The sequence below is a fragment of the Bos taurus genome, chromosome 6, assembly GCF_002263795.3.
Source record: "Bos taurus isolate L1 Dominette 01449 registration number 42190680 breed Hereford chromosome 6, ARS-UCD2.0, whole genome shotgun sequence".
NCBI lineage: Eukaryota > Metazoa > Chordata > Mammalia > Artiodactyla > Bovidae > Bos > Bos taurus.
Window position 1 is genome coordinate 11,178,653 of NC_037333.1, and position 15,932 is coordinate 11,194,584.

Genomic DNA, 15,932 nt, shown 5'->3' on the forward strand with positions numbered 1-15,932 from the left:
TGTATAGCATCTCTGGTATGTATTTGAACATGTATATTTTTCAGGAGTGGGTTCATTATTTTCCTCATGTTCACAAAGGAGTTCAAGAACAACAATAATAACAAGAGAAACAACAAAAAGGAAAAGGTTAAGGGCCATCTGCTTTGAGGAAAGAACACTAAAATAAGACCTTAAGGCAATTCATGGTTTGTGCCATTTACCAGCTGTGTGGGCATATCACTTACTACCTCTGGGGAATCAGTGATTTCTAAAGTCCTTGAAATTTCCATGATTCTAAGTTCAGAACCTTTCTCAAATGCAGGTTCCTCTGACAAATGCTTTAACAATAAATCACAGATATTCCTTCCTTGCTATCATCATCATGTGGTACAATAACCCAATTTGCTACATTCAGAATTGTGGCCAGCTGACTGTAAAAGCTATAAAACACTCTTAGTCTTACTCTTAAAGGACACTGAAGACCTAGAGTGCACGGATTCTAACTCTTAGAGCAACTATCTTTTATGACATTTAGATTGAGCTTTCAAGGCCAGAGTTAAAAGAACACTTAATTTAGAAAGAAAATTGCTGTGGACAGCAATACAAAGTTCACACAGGGGGAAAAAATGGTTGTTCTTCTCTGGTTATCTTTACATTCAGAGTAGAAGTAAAAGTAGGGAGAAATCACTCAAAGAAGATTTCTAACAATCTGTCACCCACTCAAACTCTTATCTTTCACAGTTTATTACATAAAAAGGAAACAAAAACCTTACTTTTGATATAAGAGAGTTGAGTCTGTATAAAGATAACATTCAACAGGCAGCAGTATAACCTGGAGAATTATGACATAAGACTACCCTTTAGCTACTGGTATTCAAACCGGATTCCTTAAAACCCAACCTTAATGGTAATTTTTTAGGGAAACGAGAATCAAAATAGACAACACAAGAGGACACATCTTTTAATCAGAATTTTCTTTTTAACTATGATGATTACTTATAAGGTTTTGAATGAAAAATGTTTCAGCACTAGATAAATAAATAAATAATTGGTTTGAAAATCACAACTAGAAATCAGAATGAAATTAACAAGACCATGGTGGAGCCTATCATACAGAGTGAAGTAAGCCAGAAGGAAAAACATAAATACAGTATACTAACACATATATATGGAATTTAGAAAGATGGTAACAATAACCCCGGTGTACGAGACAGCAAAAGAGACACTGATGTATAGAACAGTCTTATGGACTCTGTGGGAGAGGGAGAGGGTGGAAAGATTTGGGAGAATGACATTGAAACGTGTAAAATATCATGTAAGAAACAAGTTGCCAGTCCGGGTTCGATGCACAATACTGGATTCTTGGGGCTAGTGCACTGGGACGACACAGAGGGAGGGTATGGGGAGGGAGGAGGGAGGAGGGTTCAGGATGGGGAACACATGTATACCTGTGGCGGATTCATTTTGATATTTGGCAAAACTAATACAATTATGTAAAGTTTAAAAATAAAATAAAATTAAAAAAAAAAAAAAAAACAAGACCATGGTGGAATTATCATTAAGGAGGAGCTACCCACTTAATGTCATGGGACTTGAAGATATAAAAGTCAGTCAGAACATGCCCCTTGTTTTCCAAAGGGTAAACAGTACTATAAATCAATCTCCAAATAACTTACTCCACAGATTAACAAGCAATGTAAAATATGCTGATTTGCTAAAAGCATTTGGCTAGGGCACTGACCTCTGCTATGTTGTGTTCTATTGCTTTTGAATCATATTTTTACCAAGAATTGATTGTCCTTTTCATCAAGACCTGTTACATCACTGTAATTGTCAGCATAATTATGTAATTTAAATATCGTATAAACAAATGAGTGAGTATACAGCATCTTTTCTATTAGTGTTTTTGAAATGTTATATAGTTGTGAGGTACTAAAAAAAGGTTGCTTGCCAAAATTAAGGTAAACAAGGCAAGTCTTAAAATCTGGAAAATTTATAAAATATAGGAATTTCTGAATTAGAGCTCTTTTCACTCCACTTTTGAGAAAATAAAACTAGATGTGTTTTTTGTGTGAGAGATGGACACAGACAGATGTCACACTCAAAGAAAATGCCTTCTCCCCAAACTGACCATTAAATGTACATTTATATGATTTAAACTAAAATAAAATGTTTAAGAGATTTATATATCCTTACTTTTTTGTTACTTCAAATAACATTTTTAAACAACCAATCAACTATTATATCCCAAGAGTTGAGTAAGACAGCTTCTACTCTATATGCCAGGAAGGGAATATATTTAAGTGGGAATTTCCTAGCATTAGATACAATGAATGAAAGAGATTTTGAGACCCTTTTTTTTTTAAAAATCAGGAAAAGTATTCCTGCAAAATGACACTTAATATGTAAGGAGGTATGGTGCAGTTTCTAGCAAAACAGTCTTAATGTTTTTATGGCAAGCATAAACATGAAATCCAGAATGTACTAACAGTTCAAAACTTCCGTTTCCGGTAATGATTTAGCACACCACATTCAGAATGCACTAAAAAAAGTTGCTGCTCAAATAGAGCAGCAGAAAGGAGATTGGGGTGTGTCTTCACTCCATGCATCTCACCATAAGCTTCTCTAGTGGGTGTCGGGTAAAGTGGTGCCATTGGTGCCTTACTCAGGTTCCATTTTCCTGGATGCTGCACTCATTAGCCAAGGGTTGTGAGTGATGAAGCTGCTTCCTCCTTGAAAGAAGTAACCACAGGGAGATAGAAAGCCCCTAGCTTGGAGACCTCTGCTCAGCTACAGATCACAATAATTAAATGGCCCGAAGGTATTGGTCAGGTTCCATGTATTGGAATGAACCAGAAAAGAATTCCTAGGAGTGGATATTGAGGCTGTTGGGTCAAGCAGGGAGATGGATAGTGGAGAGTTTTGTCAATAAGGAGGTTTTAACATAGCTCCAGGATGATTCTAATGTGCTGCAAGATGGCTCTTGAAAGCAGTGTACATGATAAGTCGCTTCAGTCAAGTCCAACTCTTTGTGACCATATGGACTGTAGCCCGCCAGGCTCCTCTGTCCATGGGATTCTCCAGGCAAGAATGCTGGAGTGGGTTGCCATGCCCTCCTCCAGGGGATCTTCCCAACTCAGGGATCAAATCTGCTTCTCTTGTGTCTCCTGCATTGGCAGGCAGGTTCTTTACTACTAGTACCACCTGGGAAGCCCTCCTTGAAAGCAGCAGCTCACAGGCAATGAAGTGGAGAAAACCAGCAAACTGGAAGAAGGAATCTGTGCTCCACTTCCTATGCCATTAGGCTTTGTGCATCTGGAGGCTCCAATTCCTAGAGCAGGGCTGTTTTTACCAGGGTTTGTGGTAAGAGCCTTCCCGAACCTATGAATTTTACAGCTCTCTGGTCACTTCTCATACCAGAAGGAAAGTAATCAGACAAGTTACATACTGGCATGGTGTTAGACCTCATTATCCTTAGGAGTTAGGGCTGCTGCTAAGTTGTAGTGAGAAGCAGGAATTTATGTGGCATAGAAGTGATTTACTAGGCTGTCTCTTGGTATGTTATGCCCGTGGAAAGTGTAACTAAGCAAATTTCACAACTACAGCCTGATGAAAGGATATGGTAACAGGTGCCTCATGATGAGTGATAAAATCTTCATTTGCCCAACGAGTAAGTCACACAGCATTAACCAAAGGGGAAGGAAATTTAGAATGTGTCATGTAGGAGGGAGATGCTCAATATCAGTTATAATCTCAGGACCAACTAAAGCATTAGGAACTATAGTTCAACCTACTAACTCTCCTCCGAAAAATTTCCACAGGATTATGATGAATTATAGTTCTGGAGAACCTGGCTTGGGTGGTGTGAACATAATATGAGAAGCTTGAGAACAAAGTGTCTATAGCCAATAAAACTAGTATTCTGACCAGCTTCACTTTACCATCCAGCACACCCACCCCCAGCAGATGTGAGGGTTGGCTGACAACAATGACCAAGTTGCCCCTTTTCCGGAAAATTTCTCCTGGCTGAATAAGAGCCACCTTGATCACTTGGATATGCTCCTCTTATCCCTCCTCCCTCAATATAGGATTGTGAGATTATGATCTCAAGAGCTGTTCTAGAGCTTTACTATGAGATTTGACTAAAGCTAGTGTCCACTTGAGAACATGTTTCTGCTTGCTTGACTTTTTTTTTTTTTAACTCAAGTTTGCATTCCTAACTCTTCTTGTCTCAAGAGCAACTTCTTAATAAATCATTTGAATAAGAATCCTCACTCAAGGCTCTGCTTCTCAGGAAACCTCTGTAAGACATGAGCTACTAATTTTTTATTTGCTTGCTGCTGCTGCTGCTAAGTCACTTCAGTCGTGTCCAACTCTGTGCAACCCCATAGATGGCAGCCCACCAGGCCCCGCCGTCCCTGGGATTCTCCAGGCAAGAACACTGGAGTGGGTTGCCATTTCCTCCTCCAATGCATGACAGTGAAAAGTGAAAGTGAAGTCGCTCAGTCGTGTCCGACTCTTAGCGACCCCATGGACTGCAGCCCACCAGGCTCCTCCGTCCATGGGATTTTCCAGGCAAGAGTACTGGAGTGGGGTGCCATTGCCTTCTCCCTTTTACTTGCTTAGGGTGTGCTAAATAACCTTTCCTTTTGCATTGTACTGACTTTTATTAGTTATTTTTAAAAATATAATAAGAATCCAATCTTTACTTCTCTGTATTTCTTATATCATCAAAGATGAACAAAAACACAGACTTGAAGAACCAAATACTGTGGATATTCAGGTTTTTAAAAATCCTCAAATTACTATTTCTTTTCTCTTAGAACATACCTGCATGAATTAAGGGTTTTGTATTATTTGACGATGCTCCTCTTTTGCACAACACGTGTCTTCTCATGAAGAGAAGATATGCACTGCTCAGAAACCAGGGAACCAATAAAGTTAAGGCTGTTCAAACTCAGTTCCTTGGGCTCCTAAGTGGGAAGCACTGGTTGCAAAATATCCGCTGTTGATTTCCAAACAAACTGTTTGTTTTCCTCCATTTAGATATGGTATATCTTTAACATTTCTGGAGCATTTTAGGAGTGTGGTTAAATTCTTTGCATAACCTGTTTGTGATAGTAGTGTCAGACACTTGAAAGAAGCCGGTGTTAATACTGAGTATGTATCTACTTCAGTAATACTTTCAAGGTTATACTCACACAGAAGTATTCAATCTTTATTCTGCCAACCTCAAAACTTTCTCTGGAAACTCCATGCTGACGACAGTCAACTCTTGTACTTTTATCTTTGCATTCAAGCCACAAAGGCAGAATCGTAGCAAATTTTATCAACAGAAATTGGTGAGATAGGCTTATACAATTACTGAAAATTTTAAAGTGACTTGGCATGTTCCACACAAATTGACAAAGTTCTAACTTTATCTGAATCTATACTTTTGACCAACCCAAGGCGAAGGAAATTTGAGGTAGGGTGGAATTGAAGTGGGGGTCACAGAGCTGTGGAGTGAGTTGGACCCAGTGATCTGCAAAACCCAGCTGCACCAGGCTATAGAACCCTATGACCTTTTGGAGATTGTTCTAAACATTCCCTATTGTTTACAACACAAATGAGTGGTTACATGAGAGCGTGTCACTTGGAGATTTATGCAGCCATGAAATTAAAAGATGCTTGCTCCTTAGAAGGAAAGTTATGACACAACTAGATAGCCTATTGAAAAGCAGAGACATCACTTTGCTGACAAAGGTTCATACAGTCAAAGCTATGGTTTTTCCAGTAGCCATGTACAGATGTGAGAATTGGACCATAAAGAAGGCTGAGTGCCAAAAAATTGATGCTTTTGAAATGTGGTGCTGGAGAAGACTCTTGAGGGTCCCTTGGATAACAAGGAGATCAAAGCAGTCAATCCTGAAGGAAATCAATCCAGTGAATCCTGAATATTCACTGGAAGGACTGATGCTGAAGCTCCAATACTTTGGCCACCTGATGGGAAGTGCTGACTCATTGGAAAAGATCCTGAACCTGGGAAAGACTGAGGGCATTAGGAGAAGGGGGCAACAGAGGATGAGATGATTGGACGGTATCACTGACTCAATAGACATGAGTTTGAGCAAACTCTGAAAGACACTGAAGGACAGGGAAGCCTGGCATGCTGCAGTCCATAGGGTAGCAAAGAGTTGAACATAACTGAGCTACTGAACAACAATAACTCTTATTAATAACAAGAGTTGGGATATATTTGCCTGGAATTTAAACACAATCCTCCTTTTGATACATTACCTCCCTTCCCAAAGTTTGAGCATGTGGGTTTTTGACTCCCACTGCTGTCTCCTGAAAACTTTTGTACCACAAGCTTGGTGCTGAGCCACCACTCCTGTCAATATATTTCAAATGAAAAATTTGCTGTGTTCTCAGCTTCTTCCCCACCTAAGTTAATTGCATTATGTGAGAAATTTAAGAAGGCACTGAAGTTAATTTTGTCCCTGATTTTGACTTACATTTCTTGGCAATAAATGCTTCCTCATAATACTTCTTTGAACTATACTGGTTTCCTGGTCAAGTTCCATGTGTCCTCTGCATTGTTCAGATTTTCATAAATCCTATTACTTAGTTCAAAATCTTTAAGCAGTCTACCAGAATGGGTCATGCAAACATGACACATGTATCCTTACTACATTCCACTCTTTCAAAGACATATTCTAAAATCAGTAACAATAAATTGATTAAAAACAATAAAACCAGTAACAAATCATGCACCAAGATTGATACCTACATCCTTGACTTGCAATTCATATGTGACTTTAAGAAAAATGTCTGGGAAACTCTCTAGAACTTGAAGGGTAGCAGGATATACCAGTACAAGATATGACTATAAGAGATCTGGACATGCCATCCCCAAATATGCACCTTGGTATATTGATTATTTTCAGTTGTACATGCTTAAAAAAATAAATGTGGGGAGAGGCCTTCTCTGTACTGTCTTTATTTGCCTAAATACAAATCTATCAAAAGAACTCAGTTGTCATAAATCCTCTCCCTGGGAGTTTCACAAATGAAGAGAGACTGACATCCCAGGAGAGGAGACTAAAGCGTGATAACACACTTCATCACAAACTATCATTCCTCCCATCCACTCATCTTTCTTAAAAATTATGTATTCTCTCATAAGACACCTAGAGGGGGCTTTCCTGGTGGGTCAGATTGTAAAAAAATCTGCCTGCAATTAGGACGACCCAGGTTTGATCCCTGGGTGGGAAAATCCCTTGGAGGAGAAAATAGCAACCCACTCCAGTATTCTTGCCTGGAGAATCCCCATGGACAGAGGAGCTTGGTGGGCTACAGTCTATGGGGCTACAAAGAGCCAGACATGACTGACTAACACGTAACACACACACATACACAGTTCAGTTCAGTTCAGTTCAATTGCTCACTTGTGTCCTACTCTTTGTGACCCCATGAACCGAAGCACTCCAGGCCTCCCTGTCCATCATCAACTCCCGGAGTTTACTCAAACTCAAGTCCATTGAGTCAGTGATGCCATCCAACCATCTCATCCTCTGTTGTCCCCTTCTCCTCCTGCCTTCAATCTTTCCCAGCATCAGGGTCTGTTCAAATGAGTCAGCTCTTCACATCAGGTGGCCGAAGTATTGGAGTTTCAGCTTCAACATCAGTCCTTCCAATGAATATTCAGGACTGATTTCCTTTAGGATGGACTGGTTGGATCTCCTTGCAGTTCAAGGGACTCAAGAGTCTTCTCCAACACCACAGTTCAAAAGCATCAATTCTTCCCTATTAGTATAGTATTTAAGTCTAAATCCTGAGCCACCTCTTTCAATCACTCATTTTCCCCTTGCTGTCTCTCATGTATACATGAGGTACACATGTTTATAAATATCTGTTTTTCTCTTATTAACTGTCTTTTATTACAGACGTCTCAGCTAAGAACTCAAAGGAGTAGAGGGAAAATTATCCACCCCACACAAGCCTATGTTTTGCTTCTTAATTTTCACACTTAAACATTTGCATAACACATTTTTTTTTTGTGGTTCAAAATTATCATCCCCAACTTTTGCCTCTCCTCAAAAACACTTTAGCTTTTAGGACCTGGAATAACAAACAAACAAAACGTGAATATGTGCATGCTAAGTCACTTCAGTCATTTCTGACTCTTTGTGACCCCATGGATGGTAGCCCACCAGGCTCCTCTGTCCATGGGATTCTCCAGGCAAGAATACTGGAGTGGGTTGCCACGCCCTTCTCCAGGGGATCTTCCCGACCCAGGGATGAAACCGTGTCTCTTAAGTCTCCTGCATGAGGAGGCAGGCTTTTTACCTCCAGCGCTCCCTGGGAAGCCCCCAAAAACACAGGGGCTTCAAACTGATTTGAGGGTGGTGGTTTCAGATGACCTGTCCATGGTACAAATGAAAGGGCCCCTAATCACATCTGCTCCGGCCCATTTCCCTCTCTGCCACACCACTAGTGGATACGCCTTTCACTTGATCTGAAAGCAATTTATCTTTTTAAAAAAATAATCTTTAAGAATCCTTGCCAAACAGCTTGGGCTTTTAAAACACAGCACAGGTGACATTTCTTGTCAGAAATTTTGGAAGGATACCAACAAAGTAACCTTCCAGCATAGCCTAACTCTTGTTCTCTCGTTAAAGCATTTATCTCAAATTCTGGTCTCACAAACTGACTCTAGTTGTGAAATCATTACTGAGCATTCTGTGTACTTTACTTGAAAGTATTTTCTGTTTTTTCTTTAGTTGAAATAAAAGTGATGTACAATATTATGCTAGTTTCTGAAAGTATTTCTAAACTGATTTACAATTTGCACTAAAACCATTTTTCCTCATTGGCACGTTTCATTAACAATTTAAATGATACGATGGAATAATCCTTCCATTAGAAATAATGAATATTTTGATATAGAAATAGATTTAGACATATTTATATTTATATACCATGCTGAACAATCTCAGGAAGTAGCATCTGCTTTTCTGTTACAGGTTATTGCAGCATTTTTACCTCCACCAAAGAAAAAAGATAATTAAAGTCCATAATCATATAATTAAAACCAGCCAGGAAAATGGACGTAAGCAGATAAACTTTTACTTTTGTGTTTGTGTCACTGCAGGATAGATATATGAAAGTGGTTTTCTCTTTCATTAACGTTTATCCAAAATGTATAGGGTTTTAGTTTTGAATACTTGGACCACCTTAAACAGTCACCCACTGATTGTGGTCACTTTCATCACAGTATTTCTCCAGCAAGTCTCCATCCTTTTAATAGCTTTTTCCCATGAGGTCTTGTACTTGGTTTGTGTTTTGGATTGTTGACTAGTAACCTTTGTACAGTTTTGTTATTGGATAGGATCCAAAATATGTGTGTGTATTAGGAAAAATTTGGGGAGGCAATGGGGGTGAGGGGCAGTTACACTCTGTGTTGGAACAGGGAAGATAAAGTCTTATGGTGATCTGACTTATTCTTAGGTCTATATGGGCTTCCCAGGTGGTGCTAGTGGTAAAGAACCTGCCTGCCAGTTCAGGAGATATAAGAGACGTGGGTTCTCCTGGGTGGGGAAGATCCCCTAGAGAAGGGAATGGCAACCCACTCCAGTATTCTGGCCTGAAGAATCCCATGGACAGAGGAGCCTGGAGGGCTATAGTCCATGGGGTCAGAAAAGAGTCGGACACTATACAAAAAGTATTAAGCACTGGCAAGATTAAATCCTGCATTAATAATCTTAGATCATTTCTAGTATACATTTATACTAAAATAACATTTCCATATTGTGTTGCAATATGAAAAGCCATTCTCTGTTTCCTAGGCTTGTTCTGATACAGTATTTCACACTACATTGACCACTGCCTGCTGAAATGATGGAAGTGCATCCTGGATCTGGCAATCAAGAGCAGTCCTTCCTCAGTGACTCTGTCACAGACAGTGAATGACAAACTCCTACTTACTCAATCTACTTCTTGTCTGGTGAGTCCATTTTTGGTTTCTAGGAGATTGATCAGCTTGAAGATCTGGGACAGATTTGTTGTACATAGAGAAGGTTATAAATAATAAATGGAGTATGAATAGAGTTTAGCATTATACTCAATTTATTTAGTAGAATGATGATTCTATGCTCTTTAGTAAATAGTTATTAATAACATTCTTATCAAAACAGCATGTCAAGGTAGAAACCTATATAAAATCATCTTAAGAAAATAGGACAGACAGTTATATGTATAGCCAGAAAAGAATCACAAATCACAGGGAATATTTGGCACTACCCAGGAAAAAGATCTAGAATGCAGTGATATAATGGGTGCCCCCGGTTGCCCCTCAGACCAAAGGCAGAAGGGTCTGGGTTGAATGGGGATTGTGACAAATGAGAAAGAAGAGAGTTTGCAAAAGGAAAGTGAACAGAATTGATGAAAAATAGCTCTCCTTTTGCATCTTTGCTAATGGTTTGTTTTTGTGCGGTCAATCGTAGTGTGTAAATGGAAAGAATTAAAGAAGGGAAAAATCTGTATTTATATTTAGCTTACTTCTTCTTCCCATGCCTACCATAGTAACTATTGGTATCTATTGTGGACTGAATATCTGTATTCCTCCAAAATGCTAATGTTGAAATCCCAATCCCCAATGTGATGATTTTCAGGGATGGAGGCTTTGGGTGGTGATTAGGTTATGGAGGTGGAGCCCTCGTGGATGGGGTTAGCGTCCTTATAAAAAGAGACACCCAGAGAGGTCTCTCATTTTTTCCTCAGTCATATAAGGATGCCACTAGGAGACTTTGGTCTATGAAAGGAAGTGAGTTAGGTGTCTCCGGACACCAAATCTGCGAGTGTCTTGCTCTTGGACTTCCCAAACCTCCAGAACTAACAGAAATAAAGGCACGTTGTATAAGTCACTCAGTCTATGGTGTTTTGAAAGCAGCCCAAACAGACTAAGACACTGTATAATATAGGAAAGTAAGTTACTTGAGCCCACGGACTTTATTCCGATTACTGCTATCCTACCTGCACCTATAAAAGTGCTGGGCACTTAGATATTATTCAATAATACTTGTTAAGTGTGTGAAAATGAATCAGTGAGTGAATGAATGAATGCATTATATACTGTAAAGCATTTCATACGTGTACAAAGAAGGGAGTTACCTCTAACAAACTCACACGTTCTCTACTCAAAAGGTCCATTTGAAAATAAGAAGATATACTATTAGATAGTATTTTATCATTGTGCTGTGCTTAGTCACTCAGTCATGTCCAACTCTTTGTGACCCCATGGACTGTAGCCCCCGAGGAGCCTCTGTCCATGGGATCCTCCATATATTAAATAAACTATAAAAAGAAGCTGGTGATTATTCCACAGGAAATAATATCACTGCAACATAGACCTTCAGAATGCAAATCAGAAAATAACTTTGGAAATGAGCATATGAGTTCATCTTATGAGGCTTCATACACATTTAATTCTGTGATTATAAGTGGAAACATCTTATATTATAGCTGGCGGAATCATGAACTTCACCCCAATAGGTGAACACAAAATCTACTGAACTGAGGAACTATTGAAAATAATGGATGGTATGAAGTGTATTTCATTTTCAGTAAAAATGAAAGGTATTTAGGGAAGTAAAGACAAAATTGCATGTAATTTCTCTGCCTTACTCATATTTTCATACAGCTTCAAATGGTAAACATTTAGAGGGCTTTATGGTGACTCCTGCAAGTTGGTTTGTCATTGTTACATAAACCTGCACTTTAAAATCATGTCTATTACTTAAGGCAATATAATTTGGGGAAAATTTCTAACTCAATTTCTGAGTCAGTAAAATAGAAAAACAAAAAAAGATATTCATGCCAAGTATGAACTAAGAGAGATAACATGTATAAATAATCTAGCACAGTGAAAGTCAAAGTCGCTCAGGCATGTCCAACTCTGCTACCCCATGGACCACACAGTCGGTGGAATTCTCCAGGCCAGAATACTGCAGTGGGGAACTTTTCCCTTCTCCAGGAGACCTTCCCAACCCAGGGGTGGAACCCAGGTCTTCCACATTGCAGATGGATTCTTTACCCGTTGAGCCACAAGGGAAGCCCAAGAATATTGGAGTGGGTAGCCTATCTCTTCTCCAGCAGATCTTCCCAACCCATTATAAAATGTTTATAAATAAGAAAGACAATCTGGTTGCCGACGTCCTAGTTCTACACTATTATCTTGTGACCAAAGACCAACATTATTTGGCCACAGGAAAATGAGGGTAGGGATTGCTGCTTTCTCTTGTGCCCTTTTCATGAAGGAGCACTTTGATTTCACTTTAAAGAGAATTAAATTCTACTAAGAAACATTTCTTAGGTATGATCACAATGAAAATGTCTATATTTAAATTCCATTACCTTCAGTTTTTAAGAATGAGCTGCTGCTTCTTTTCTTGGTGTTGCCAATGCTGCTGGAAGTTCTAACACAAATCGGTCAGCCCCCATGTCAGCTTTCAAGACAGTGCTTTGATGTGGTGGTGAGCTGGAGGCTATAGAAGAGTGTTAGAGAAGAATTCACTCTCAGATGACAGTGCTGGTCCTGGGGATCTCAGGCATGAACTTTAGCTGTATCATTTGTAAAATGAAATTAGAATGGGGGTGGGGGTGGTCCTAGTGTCCTTTAAATGTTAACAATGAATGATATCTTGCCATCTTAAATTCTTTTCTGTAAGGATTTGGATGCTAGTTGCCAACATCCGCTGGATCATGGAAAAAGCAAGAGAGTTCCAGAAAAGCATCTGTTTCTGCTTTATTGACTATGCCAAAGCCTTTGACTGTGTGGATCACAATAAACTGTGGAAAATTCTGGAAGAGATGGGAATACTAGACCACCTGATCTGCCTCTTGAGAAATCTGTATGCAGGTCAGGAAGCAACAGTTAGAACTGGACATGGAACAACAGACTGGTTCCAAATAGGAAAAGAAGTACTTCAAGGCTGTATATTGTCACCCTGTTTATTTAACTTCTATGCAGAGTACATCATGAGAAACGCTGGACTGGAAGAAACACAAGCTGGAATCAAGATTGCCGGGAGAAATATCAATAACCTCAGATATGCAGATGACACCACCCTTATGGCAGAAAGTGAAGAGGAACTCAAAAGCCTCTTGATGAAAGTGAAAGTGGAGAGTGAAAAAGTTGGCTTAAAGTTCAACATTCAGAAAACGAAGATCATGGCATCCAGTCCCATCACTTCATGGGAAATAGATGGACAAACAGTGGAAACAGTGTCAGACTTTATTTTTCTGGGCTCCAAAATCACTGCAGATGGTGACGCAGCCATGAAATTAAAAGGCACGTACTCCTTGGAAGGAAAGTTATGACCAACCTAGATAGCATATTCAAAAGCAGAGACATTGCCAACAAAGGTTCGTCTAGTCAAGGCTATGGTTTTTCCTGTGGTCATGTATGGATGTGAGAGTTGGACTGTGAAGAAGGCTGAGCGCGGAAGAATTGATGCTTTTGAACTGTCGTGTTGGAGAAGACTCTTGAGAGTCCCTTGGACTGCAAGGAGATCCAACCAGTCCATTCTGAAGGAGATCAGCCCTGGGGTTTCTTTGGAAGGAATGATGCTAAAGCTGAATACTTTGGCCACCTCATGTGAAGAGTTGACTCATTGGAAAAGACTCTGATGCTGGGAGGGATTGGGGGCAAGAGGAGAAGGGGACGACAGAGAATGAGATGGCCGGATGGCATCACTGACTCCATGGACGTGAGTCTGAGTGAACTCTGGGAGTTGGTGATGGACAGGGAGGCCTGGCATGCTGCAATTCATGGGGTCGCAAAGAGTCGGACACAACTGAGCGACTGATCTGATAGGTTTTGGATGCTATCATTCATGATTTTTTTTTTTTTTTCCGTTTATTTAGTCTTTCTAGATTTAAAAAAAAAAAAAGTATATTTACAGTAACATGCCATCAAATGGTAGTCATGTAATGCCCTCTTCTGGCTAAAGGTCAAAATGCAGGCTTTTTCTGCTAATGTTAGTATCTGAAAATTTGCATGTTCTTAGTTATTTTCTATATATAAACTTTAAATTATTTTTTCAACAACTTTTAGTCTGTTTATCTCTTACTAACTCTAAAAACAAATGCATTTTATTAGTGATGTAAGCATTCACTTGCTTAACAACTCAATTTAATAAATATGCTGCTGCTAAGTCGCTTCAGTCGTGTCCGACTCTGTGCGACCCCAGAGACGGCAGCCCACCAGGCTCCCCCGTCCCTGGGATTCTCCAGGCAAGAACACTGGAGTGGGTTGTCATTTCCTTCTCTAATGCATGAAAGTGAAAAGTGAAAGGGAAGTTGCTCAGTCATGTCCGACTCCTAGCGACCCCATGGACTGCAGCCTACCAGGCTCTGCCGTCATAAGCAACCTAAAATAATTTCTTAAAAATCTTGGACTCTAATCTGTCTAGTTGGGATATTTTTGCTGGTAAAATTGATCAACTTAACTAGACCCACATTTTACATTGTATTTATGAAGGACAAAGTGATAGACAAGCTCTAAAGACAATGTATTTTATAATTACCTTTTCCCATATGTTCAAGTTTCTGCCGCTAGATTCATGTGGGAGCTAGCTAATGATTTGGAGAAGGAAATGGCACCCCACTGCAGTGTTCTTGCCTGGAGATTCCCAGAGATGGGGGAGCCTGGTGGGCTGCAGTCCATGGGGTTGCACAGAGTCGGACACGCCTGAAGCAACTTAGCAGCAGCAGCAGCAGCTAAATGATTTGTGCTGCTCCCTAATCAAGGCGTAATCACTGTGACACTATTTTATCATTATTTTTCTTACAGTTTTAACGATCTAAAAAAGTGACTATCAACCGTTAGCGCCACATCAGAATCACTTGGAGGTATGGTGAAGTGAAGTGAAGTCGCTCAGTGGCATCCGACTTTTTGCGACCCGGTGGACTGTAGCCCACCAGGCTCCTCCATCCATGGGATTCTCCAGGCAAGAATACTGGAGTGGGTTGCCATTTCCTTCTCCAGGGGATCTTCCTTATCCAGGGATCGAACCCAAGTCTCTTATATCTCCTGCATTGGCAGGTGGGTTCTTTACCACTAGTACCACCTGGGAACCTATGTATTAAAACAAATAATAAATTTATTATCCTAATTGCAACACTTTTGAGGGTGAAAGAATTAACAATAATGCCAGGATATTGGCCTAAATTAGGGCTATTGAAGGTGAAGCAAAAGCACTGTCTTTATATTTTAAAATGTATCAGCTGGAATAGTAGGAAGCTGAGAATCACTGTGGAAAATCTGCTTTTATCTTTATTTTCAATGGTGTTCCTTATCTTCAATTTACAATTTCTGTTGTATGGCAAATAGAAATCATCTTGAACACTGTATTCTCCTTGGAGCCAGATGGCCCAGTTTCAAATCTTGACAACGTGCTTAATTTTTCTGGGCCCCCCTTTGCCTTATCTGTGTGATGGAATTAGTAATAGTATTATAGAGTTGTTACAAGGATTAGAGAGTTGACAATTAATGAGTAAATCTGTAGTAAAACATTTAGAATAGTTTATCTGGAGCACAGCACTGTGTGCGCTGGTTGCTCAGTTGTGTCCAACTCTGCGCCCACGTGTTCTGTATTCCCTCCAGGCTCCTCTGTCCCTGAGATTTCTCAGGCAAGAGTACTGGAGTGGGTTGCCATTTCCTCTTCCAGGGGGTCTTCCTGACCTAAGGATCAAACTTGCGTCTCCAGCACTGTGCCATCTAGGAAGCCCAGAGCATAATAATAAACGCTAGTATGCATAATAAAATTATTAGTGACTGCGAGTGAACGATACAGTATTTGAATTTTTATAAAGTGTGAGCATTTCGGGGGTTATGCATTTATTTCAGAGAAGCACTGTGGTAGGCAGCCTCTAAGATGACCCCCCAGAGAGCCCTGCCTCCTGGTGTT